The sequence below is a fragment of the Periophthalmus magnuspinnatus genome, chromosome 5 (assembly GCF_009829125.3).
Source record: "Periophthalmus magnuspinnatus isolate fPerMag1 chromosome 5, fPerMag1.2.pri, whole genome shotgun sequence".
Lineage (NCBI taxonomy): Eukaryota > Metazoa > Chordata > Actinopteri > Gobiiformes > Gobiidae > Periophthalmus > Periophthalmus magnuspinnatus.
Genome location: NC_047130.1, coordinates 7,101,350 through 7,112,107, shown reverse-complemented (window position 1 = coordinate 7,112,107; position 10,758 = coordinate 7,101,350). Strand labels below are relative to the sequence as shown.

Sequence of the window (10,758 nt, the reverse complement as noted above, 5' to 3'; positions counted from 1 at the left end):
GAGACTCCTACTCCTGCACTGTTGTTCTGATGTTGTTGTATATATCTACCTCTAAGACTATTTTATTTTTAAGCATATTTTTTAACTTCATGCATGCCCTTATTTGTACTTATTCAGTGTTTTATGTTGCACTTTATCACCAAAGAAGTTCCTAGTTTGTGAGTTGTGTTCACCGACAATGGCAATAAAAGTCATCTGATTCTGATTATACAGCCTAATGGTGCACTGTTTAAACATTGCCTTTATAAAAAAAAAAAAAAAAAAAAAAAAAATATATATATATATTAATAATAATAATAATAAATCAATAATAATAACAATAATAACAACAATAATAATAATAGCAATAATCTGATTATACAGCCTAATGGTGCACTGTTTAAACATTGCCTCTATAAAAATAATAATAAAAAAAAATTAATAATAATAATAATAAAATAACCCAAAAATATGAGTTATTAATGTGAATAAAATGTATTTGTTCTTATGATTAGGATTACTGCATTCTGCAAAGCATCAGTTACATTAGTTTGGCTCTATCAGTAACCACTTGGTCCCATAAATTAAATTGGCTGGCTGAGGTGTTTAGTACTTGAGTTCAATATTAGCAAAGACTTAATTAGAAGAACTCTAAACAGTGTCAGTAAACAAGATGGGTCTTCCCAAGTGTGTCTGGGGCCTAATAAATTTAATAGCAGTTGCTTGTTTGTTTACAAAGCCAAGTGCCTGTCGATTCTCACACATCTTTGGTCTTTACATTGCTACTTGCCTAATTAAAATCTGATTAATGTCTTAATTATTCCTAGCTTAGCAACAAATGTTAACTCCTTATTGAGTTTTTTTGCACAGAACTTTTCCAATGTTATCATTCTACAAGGAGTAAGTGACAAAGTTCTGCCATGATGGAAAGATGTTATTGATTCTCTGTGTCTCCTTGTTGGGGGGGTTAATGAGACAAAGGGAAAATAAAATGAAAGGAGTTGTAGCCAGTATGAAAACATTTAAAGCCAGATCCCCATTTCTCCAGAGGGGGGAGTTTTGGGGGGGTTGGGGTGGGGCCTTGCATGCGCACACGCTTTTGTCCCCCTTTGGCACGGCCTCTTGTTTAGCCTTTAGGTGCCAAAGCAATTAGTTATGTTAATTGCAGGGTCCACGCCGGTGAATGCAGGTTTGAATAGAAGTAGCGAGCGCCGCGTCACGATTGGCTGGGACTCACGTAAAGGGGGCCGGAGCTACGGGGGGCTGTGACGTCACACGAGCAGCCGGCCCAACAAAACAGTGAGTGGGAAAAGAGGCGGAGCCAAAGACGCACGAGTAGGGATAGGAGAGTGTGGAGCAAGCGACGAGAGAGGATGCAAGTCCAGAGAAGAGAGAGATAAGAAAGCGAAGAAAGAGGCAGTGGAAAAGCTAACAAGAAGTCGTGTTTTTTTTTTGGTCAAGGACTGTCAAAAATCGAGATTGTTTGGTGCGTTAGACGTAGCGCGCGTCGGGTTATCTGTCCTCCTCCATCTGGGTGCCATCTGCGTCTCTGGCTCGGGCTCTAGCCGCACTGGAGCGCGCATATGTGGGAATGCAAACACATGCCTGACATATGAAGGCGTGGAGTCACAAAAAGGAACAGGATAAGAACGCACGAGCCGACCACCGCAGCTGTTTTTCACCCAGGACTAAAGAGTGGACTCTACTAGAGAGAAGGTAAGATTACGCACTAGAGTTTGCGAGTTGTCTACTGTGGAAATGGATATTTTGTTAGGGTTGTGTGTTTGTCTCGTCTCCCAGGGCTTCATTTATGTGCAGATGGTGCCTCATCCTGTTCACTTTGTCTTCTCAACTCCTGTCAACCCAAGTAGTATGGTTGTGCCAACTCAAATATACTTAAAAATCAAAATAATAATAAAAAAAAATCATCATTTTTACATTATGTAGCCTAGTTCCTTGTGACAGTTACAATGCAAGGTTACTGGAGGTTTGTTGTTTGGAGATTTGAGCTGGTTGCTTTAGTCAACTTAATATAATGATAGAAGCTACTTGGTTCATTTAGATTGTTTTGACGTTTGATATAGTTCCTGAAAGTACCAATTATAGAAAAAAAAAAACCAAAAACCTAAACTTTGGAGCTTTTGTAAATTTGTGGCTGGTTTGATTCTAGTTTGAATGTTGGTCAAAACCTGTGGCTCTACCTATTACCACAAGCCAGAAACAACAAAGTGAAAACGCTTCTGCCTTCTCCTGTCATTATTGGAGTCTCAATTTCACTCTTGGCAAATGTTGGATCTCCCCACACCTGGATTTGATGATTATAATGGCGGAAACCTTTTTTTCCCCCTTTTTGTCAAGATCAAAAAGGCGCTACCTCCAGCAGATAAATAAACCTCAGGAGTGTGATTGACTCCATATGTGAACTTCCTCAGCTGTCATTTACTCCGATAGTAATCAGTTTTTCCACATGGCAAGCAGAGCAGAAGAAACTAGGTAAGGAAGACATGTGCATCTGTTGTATCCCAGACATATGGAGAGAGGAGGAGGCAAACTGCTGTGTCTGTCGTTCACGCCGGGGATATGTTACAAAACACTTGACATTGGTGGGAAAGAGGAGCCTAGCGCAACTAAATATCACAAATTTGAATGACATGGTGCAATTATAGCACTGTAGCCTCATGTTTTGCTCAATCTGGCTTAGTGGTGTCAAAATCCTTCAGTTAATTGGTTATCATGATTATACAGGTGTTGGCATAATGCTAAAATCACAAACTCATTTCAATACCAATTTCAGTATCACAATGATGATATAAAAACACTCTTTGTTGGACAATAGACAATCTTTAATATTTGGACTATACTACACTAGTTCTGGTAGAGTTCAAGACCTAAAACTGTTCAAATACTAATTTTTATACAAGTTTAGGATTGAGGTAATATATGGGTTTTGATACTTTAGACAACCCTATTCAGTTCACAATATAAATTTAAAAAAATAATAATAATTGTGAGAATTCTGAAGCAAAATGAAGCTATTTCAAATCTATAGTCCAAAAGAGCAAACCTAAATTTGATGTACTTTTTCCTGTGGCTGTTCATGTCACATTAACTTAACTTAATTATTCGGACAACTTGATTTTATAAAGAGAAAAGGTGACGCAATAGACAACAATGAAAGAATATTACAGATTTTAGTGTTGTTTGATAGTGTTGTCAATAATCGTGATCAGTCCTAACACTAAAACGTGATATCGTTGCATCCCTAGTATGGCTCTGTTTTCTCAGTTGTGCTTCTTTGTGTATGTATGAGACCAGAGAATAGGCAGAAGTACCTGGCTAGGATCACAGTGGACCAGACCAGACCATAGGAGAGATATGGAGCGACAAAGTGGAGCTGGACAGTGTCAAAAGCAGAGCCCCTTGTCTGGTCTGCTGGACACTGTCACGTCTGACAACCAGCTCTGCTCTGCTCTCTGCTTCTCTGCATTATGTTTATATCTGTGGCCACTTCCAATTTGTTCAGGGCTTAGGGTGAAATTTGCTCCTTGTCCAATATCAACACTTGACTAGCTCCAACTGCTGTAATTCGCCACCCCGGTTGTGTATTACATTACTTAATTTATTGTAGCTTGGGACCAGCAACAAGATGCTAGCATGCATGCCTCTCTATATTTTTACCATTTATACGATTGTAAATGTTGTTTACAGTTGTGTTATCAATAATTACCATATCATTTACTATACACCCTTAATATATTGTCTTGCACTAGTGTTGCAAGAAAATCCAAAGTTCCATTCACAGACAAGGTTAGGGGGTTACCTCTATACGTATCTATGTTATATCTGCTGCCCGTGTCCAACCAGGAAGTGAAATTGGTAGTATAACCTCTCATATTCACTCTAAGTCATTCTATTTGGAGTTTGCATGTTCTGCCTGTGTCTAAATGGGTTACCTCCAATTTCCTTATCAACCCAAAACATATGTAGCCTACTTACAGACGTGGCTTCTCAATTTCAAGTACAACTTTTAGCATTGTGTATATCTCTCTGTCCACTATTGTAAACCACTTGTGCTTTTCCCTTATTAATTTCGCTACATTCAGCAGCCCATTTATCCAGCTTTGAAGTGTTGGGAGCCATAACCGCCACGCTTTGTGCTCATGTGTAAACCAGGTGTCTGCGAGACACAGTGTCTGCTCTGATCATTCTTCAGTCTTGTAGCGCTTTCCCTTCCTTACAAGCCCCACTCCCAGCTGTGAACTTCTTGAGCCCGGAGAGTGTAGTAGTGTGTAGTAATAAATAGTGAAACAGACAAGCATGACCCTCGCTCACTCATGCTTTTATATGTGAAGAATCTGTCCATAGACTGCCTCCCCTTGTTCTGATGTACACAAACACTTGCAGCTGCCTTTGGAGATGCCTTCAGGAAGAGGTCTATTAGTTCCACTGACGAGCCTTGTGATATGTAGCCCCTGGGGTTCAATGAGAGGTTATATGTCTGCATTTGTTTCTCTAGAAAGCGTTTTTCGGCCACGGTCAACTACTGTTTTTCAGGAAAGATGGGGTTCTGCACTAATATGTCCTCTGGAAAAGAAAAATGCTGTCTTTTTTATTGAATAGTCAACTTGTCCCTGTAGTTTAGACCTCAACACTCAGAACAGAATCCTACTTTTAAAGCTTAGATTATATTTAGATTTTCAGATCAAGCTGCAATATGTAACAGATATTAGGTAGAATACATCATTAGTGTGATTGTTTTGGCAGCTTGTAGATAAAAAGTGTTTTTCGGTCTAGTGGTCCTTGTCTTAAACTGTCTGAAACTATAGAAATCATATCAAACTGCTATCTCAATACTTGCAATAATATTTTTTTTTTTCCCCAAAATTGTGCAAGGTTAGATTTGGAGTACAAACATGTCAGAGCCAGCAAAGTTAAGTACAAGGAGGAAACTCTACAGGTGATCCAAACTTCTGTGTGGGAGCCTTTTCTTGTTTGTTGTGATGTTGGTGGTCAGCGTTTTGTGGAGGGTGCGTTGACCCCTTAGCAGCCCTCCAGGCATGTTCGCTAACCCCTGCAAGAGCTTTTATTTAAGGAGGCGGAGAGGATGAGCGTGTGGGTGTATGGTTAAGAGCTGAATGATGACCTCTGGAAGTTGTCAAGCTGTATTTCAATCAGACCGGGGATGGAATGCATAAGCACCCTTTGATTGGTTTTCACAGTTTTGCAATGTAATGCTGTAATGTGCAAGATCAGACTCTTGAATGATTAATGGGACAGCATACAAGATAAATATAATGATATTGTCTGTAAGATTTAAAACTTTGAAAGGAAACACATTACATTGTTAATTTAAAATGCTGCAGTCAGGGGCAGGCATTACATCATGTATTTAAACCATGCATTTACTTCACCAAATGTTAAACTCTGGAAAGTTTCTGTGGGTGTTATAGCGAACACAATATGACCATGTTTCTTTCTGAAAGTAACAACTGTTACTTTCCAATGTAAAACCCAAAGGGCAAGCTGCTAACATTTGTGTCTCTGCACTGTGTGGGCGGATAAGAAATGGGTGGTGCTGCGTCTGTCTAGCAAATTGTCTGTTGGAGTCATTACATTCATTTTTCTCATTAGTTTTCTTCAACATTTGTAAGTGTAGACAAGATCAAGCGAACATTTGCTTAACAGAGAAGCAAATTTTCAGAGAATTTCACTTTAAATCAAAAATGGCAGCTTGTGGTTGGACATATGCGATGACAACCACTTACTCAGTCTTCCCTGCTTCATTGTTTTAGCGCACAGCTGGTCTCTTTGTTTTACTTATCTCCTCTTCTCAGCAGATGTTGTTCTACAGTCTCTCTCATACAACTGGCTTAAAGCTCTGTTTGTTGAATATGTGGCTGGTACCTACTGCTTCGCCACAATTCCCCGAAACCCGAGAATGGGAGATTAGCACAAGAATTTACACTATATTCCAATGAAAGTCCAAAACAAATCACTTTCCCAGCATGCCCTGTGAGAAGTTGGCCCATATGTCTCCAGTATGGCCTGAGCGGGTGATGATAGCCACATCTGGTTGGACCCGGGCCAGAGCCATTCGTCTGTTAAGGCCCTTGACACCTGGTTTGAAGCAAGGCAGTCCGAGTGGCTTTTTCATTGTTTTCTCATGTCTACAGTTTGTATTATGTTTTATAGACTACCACTGCACAAGGCCAAGCTGGTTCTGCATATTTATGTGTCCTGGATTACTTTGGCAGATTGGTTGTAGTAATGCACAGGAGAAACGCATTCCTACCCAATATTTCAAATAGGATAAGATATAACTTTTATTGCTATCAAGAGGGCTGTAAATCAGTTGTCAGTTTAAGCTACAGATATCTTAGTTGACTTTTTCATTTGTTATAATAGAGTGTTAACCAGGTAAAGCTTCTAGATAGGGGATCTTGTAACGATTTTTGATTTGATTTGGTTTTGTGTAGATAGAAAGACCTTTCGCATGTGCTTTAGTTTCTTCTTACATAGTACTCAATTAGTCACAATTTGGATTAATTATAGCCCTGGTTATAGCACAACAGTGACACATTTTAGATTTCAAAATACCCTAGTCTTGCATTGAAATTTTCTTGAAACTTCATTTTACAACATGGTGCACTATGGTTTCACTCATTTGCAACTATATGTAATGGCAAGGTGTTTCTATAGTCACAGCTGCCCCAGGCCGGACTAGCAGAATCATGGCTTTCAATCTGTGTCTTCTGTCCTTCTGGCCATTGTCAGTCACCACCATCTTTGAACATAAAAGGCACTCCCAATCTGAAAAAAATGTGCATAACTTTGTAAAATAGAAAAAAAAACAGGTCTTCTTCTGATTGATGGGCAGGCAAACCAATTAGTCACACGGAGGTGCGAAAGACTGAAACAGGATAGGCAGATAATCTCCTTTCCCGGGCTGCTGTGGGAGAGTCTGCGAATGTGGCCGTCTTGTGTTGTTTTCGTGGCTGGAGAAAGGCGGTGATTGACAGGTCCGACTTGTCCCTGTTATGTCACAGTTGTTCATTGTGTGCCAAGCGTACGTCCTCGCAGGTGTGCGTCCCTGCTAGTGTGTGTTCGTTCTGGGATAAGTGTCCTCTCTCTCTCCCCCCTAAACGACAGACACCTGGTAAATAGGGCCAATACGGACGCCATGACACACATTGACTTTGCTTTGTTCTCAGCTGTGGATGACGCAAGCAAAGAAATGTGTTTCAAGTCTGTGCCACTCGAAATAACAAACATTTCTGACCTCTTCGCGGGAAAGCCTGAAACAAAACCCACGTGCAATTATGCAAAGCTTTGTGTTTATTTTATTCTGGTACAGAGCCAAAATTGGAACGTCCCAAGGGGGCTGCAAGAGCATAACAAGCTAACATCAATATTGACAGAGCATGGTCAGAATGCTAATGTGCTAATTGCTACATTCTTGGAGCTTTTGGACTGTTATTTTTCTTAATAATCAATGGAATGACCTCTTCCATTTCTGAATAGTGCTATTGTCCATATGGTCAATGTCAAATACCTACACCTATGTGGACCTATGGATTTTTGGCCAGAATCACTAACATATCTGCATTTTATGGTTCATTCACGATTTTTATTGGAAGTCTGTCTGCCCGACTTTCTTTTTCCCTTTCTCTGCTGCTAAGTGCATTTCCATCACCGGGTCCCTTCTGTTCGTCCAATGTTTTTGTAATTATCTCAATGCGCGACAAGGTTATTTGAGGGCTTGTCTTGCAGTTTTTCTTCATCTAAAGTTCATATTTGTGATCCTAAAGTTTATTTTCCTAGTGCCCTCAATTGTACCCTTTACCAATTACTTCTTGACGAGGTCCCAGCTTTTCCTCATTTTACTACACATAGGCGTCCTTTCTCTTGCATTTTACTGTCCAACCACGCCACCTCTCCATTTCGTTCCATAGCCGAGCGAGCGAAGAACCCACTGTTGATATTGGGTTGTGTCCAAATATGTAGTCTACGGGGCTGGAAGGTAGTAATGGGAGCCAAGAAAAACAGCTTGGCTCAGTGTCTGACAACCAGGCTAGCCTTTCTGATGAAACCTAATGAAAACAGTATTTTCTTCCCTTGTTAGTCCCTCCCTCTGGCTCTTTGGCTGCTTGTTTGTGTCCCCTTCATTTTGGGCCCGATCTGGCGCCACTCATTTCCACTGACAAATTCCTGTTGAGACTTGTCAAGAACTCCTGGTTGATCCATAAATTCAGCATTGTAAAAATATTTGGAGAATATTTGGGGCTATTGGAAGTAATGAGTGGTGTGAAATAAAATGGGCGACTTGTACTCTGAGTGACTCTGATTTTTGCTTTTTTAATATGAATGACTTTCCAAGGACAAAGCAGTGTTGTCACGATACGAATATATTAAAGCCGATTTTGATACTAAGGAATAGACTCGATACTCAATACCAATTCCAATATCCTGATGTTAATTACAAACACTCTTTATTTAGGCATTAGAATCAAAGTACTTTCTTTTGTATTTCCATGCGGTCTTATCTGTGTAATCCCTCAGTCGTCCAGGTAGGTTCCATAATGGTCCACACACCAATAGGCTACTGTTTCTAAAACTTTTTCAAGGACCACTTTGTCATTAAAAAGCAAACTGAGGACCACCACTCATGCAAAAACAACCCACATCTCCAATACAAACAACATTTTTATTGCACTTATTCATGTTTAATTACTAAACTCAAAGAAAAATGGCTATATAGCACTGTTATTGGAAAAAAATAATCAAAGTAGTACATGAAACCTGACTTAAGCCTATCAATTCAGCATTTTTATAACACTCCTCCTCTAAGATTCATACGTGTGAGAGGATCGCCATTTTTAACACACTTGGAAGGGGCTTGAAGTCAATTCTTTCTGCCCAACTTGGCCAACAACAACAAAGAAGGCTTCTTATTTAAGGATAGAAACAGAGCTGAGAGGTGACACTCCTCCTCACCTATCTGAGTGGCACTGCAATAGGCTATGTAAGATAATGCTTAGTCAGTGTAGGCTATACAGTTATTTTTACACATGCGGGATCCCATAAATTCTAGAAAAAGTATCCAATGTCTTGAGTCCAAATGATTAAGTGAACAGCCCTCACCAAAGCCAATAGTGGGGTAAGTGTCTGTCCCAAGGGAGCAATACAAATTAAGTTTAGTGCAAAAGCCAATGGGGCATACTTCTCAACTCTTTAACTCACCCAAAAATGCCAACTTAACTACTCAAACCTGTTATCTATGCCATTTACGATATTTCGACTTACTGCCGAAGAATGTATTTTTGTAAGTGGACGTTGTTGCATTTTCTGTGTCTGCCTGAGGAGTGTGTTGTGTGCATGTGTGGGGTCAGGACAGGGGAACAGATGTGTGCTGTATTGTGGGCGAACTGGGACCAGGTGCAGCCTTTGTCTCCGTGGCATTTAAGTCCACTCGCTCGCATTCAGCCGCCTCGTGCCTGGCCCCTCCCTCTCCCTCTCCCTCCCTCCTTGGCTCGTCTTGGAGGAGAGGGGGGGAGTATATAGCATTAGCTTATACCCTCCCTCTCCTCCTGCCTTCAGTCCCCCCCCCCCCCACAGGTGACTGTTGGAGGTCCCAGCTGGCCAGCTCTTGGCCGATTAGATCCATATGGTACAGGAGGAGAGGAGGAGGAGGAGGAGAAGCAGCAGTGCCCATCAGTTGTTGGGCAAGTAGCGTGAAGGGGTCTGTCCTGTACATGATTTTAGCTTCTAAATTGTTGTTTTAGTCACAGCTCTTTAAGTTTTATGTGTTTATGTATTGTCAGTTTGGTATGTTGTTTAAAGTTTTCACAAAAACAACGCATTTACCATGGCCAAAAATGAGCCAATAATTACTTTAATAACTTTTTTCTTGATATGCTCTCTCTGCCTGTTGACTTGGACATGGATGAGTAATCTAAGTGCCCCAAACGGTTAAACATTGCTGATAGCTGATAGTGTAATTTATCCCAACCAAATAAACTTTAAACTCAACTTTAAACATGTCCAGATAATGTGAAATGTATCTCTTTTCTTGTCTCTATATGAATTATAGTGTAGATTGTGTGCCCGGGACACATACTTGTAGCATTGCACATACCACCATTTATCTTTTGCCCTCTGATAAATTAGCATGGCCTGCGTTCCGTCTCTTCTCACTTCATCTGCTTTGACAGCGCAGAGATAGCAGGACAACGCTATATCAACCTCCTCACTGACAACTACCAACCTCCGGACAACCCCTGAGTGAAACCATGAACTGAGTAAACCCCGAAGTCCATTTATTTAAACCATGTGTAATTGTATACTAGCCTATCCACACGTGAGTCGTCTTGTGCGTGATTTCATTTGAAGTGGTCGGAAATCCCCTGTTCTTTCTGTTCCTAAGCCCGCTCACCTGCGCAGGCCAAGGCAATTAAAGCCGATTGAATGTTTAAATGCAAATGAATGTCACCTGAAGCTGAACAAACAAGGGACACCTGGCTAGCAACAACAACAGCCTGCCCACACGGCTCCTCCATCTAGTGACACCTGTTGGAGTAAACAGCCAGGGCCAAGAACAAGCAGAAGTAGATGGAGAAAGTGTAAGGATGTATACTAAGAATTAGAGAAGAACAAACAAAATTACTGTTACTTGTCTTGTGTAAGTAAATACTGCTCAATCAATACTAAAAAAATATGTCTGGATACCTTCTCCATCTAGTATCAATTCAATAAGGAGGACAAAATTAAACTAGACCTTTC

The 10,758-nt window shown here is 40.5% G+C and overlaps 1 protein-coding gene across 2 annotated transcripts in view; it reads left to right on the top strand.

Moving 5' to 3' along the window:
* Positions 1-1,246: 1,246 nt before the first annotated feature.
* cbfa2t2 (CBFA2/RUNX1 partner transcriptional co-repressor 2) overlaps positions 1,247-10,758 on the top strand; it is a 29,474-nt gene continuing 19,962 nt past the window's right edge. The window contains exon 1 of one of the 2 annotated variants that reach the window (XM_033967032.2): positions 1,247-1,695. The gene's annotated coding sequence lies outside the window, so the exon portion shown is untranslated. The remainder of the gene's footprint in view (positions 1,696-10,758) is intronic. The other variant, XM_055221941.1, reaches the window with a different exon arrangement.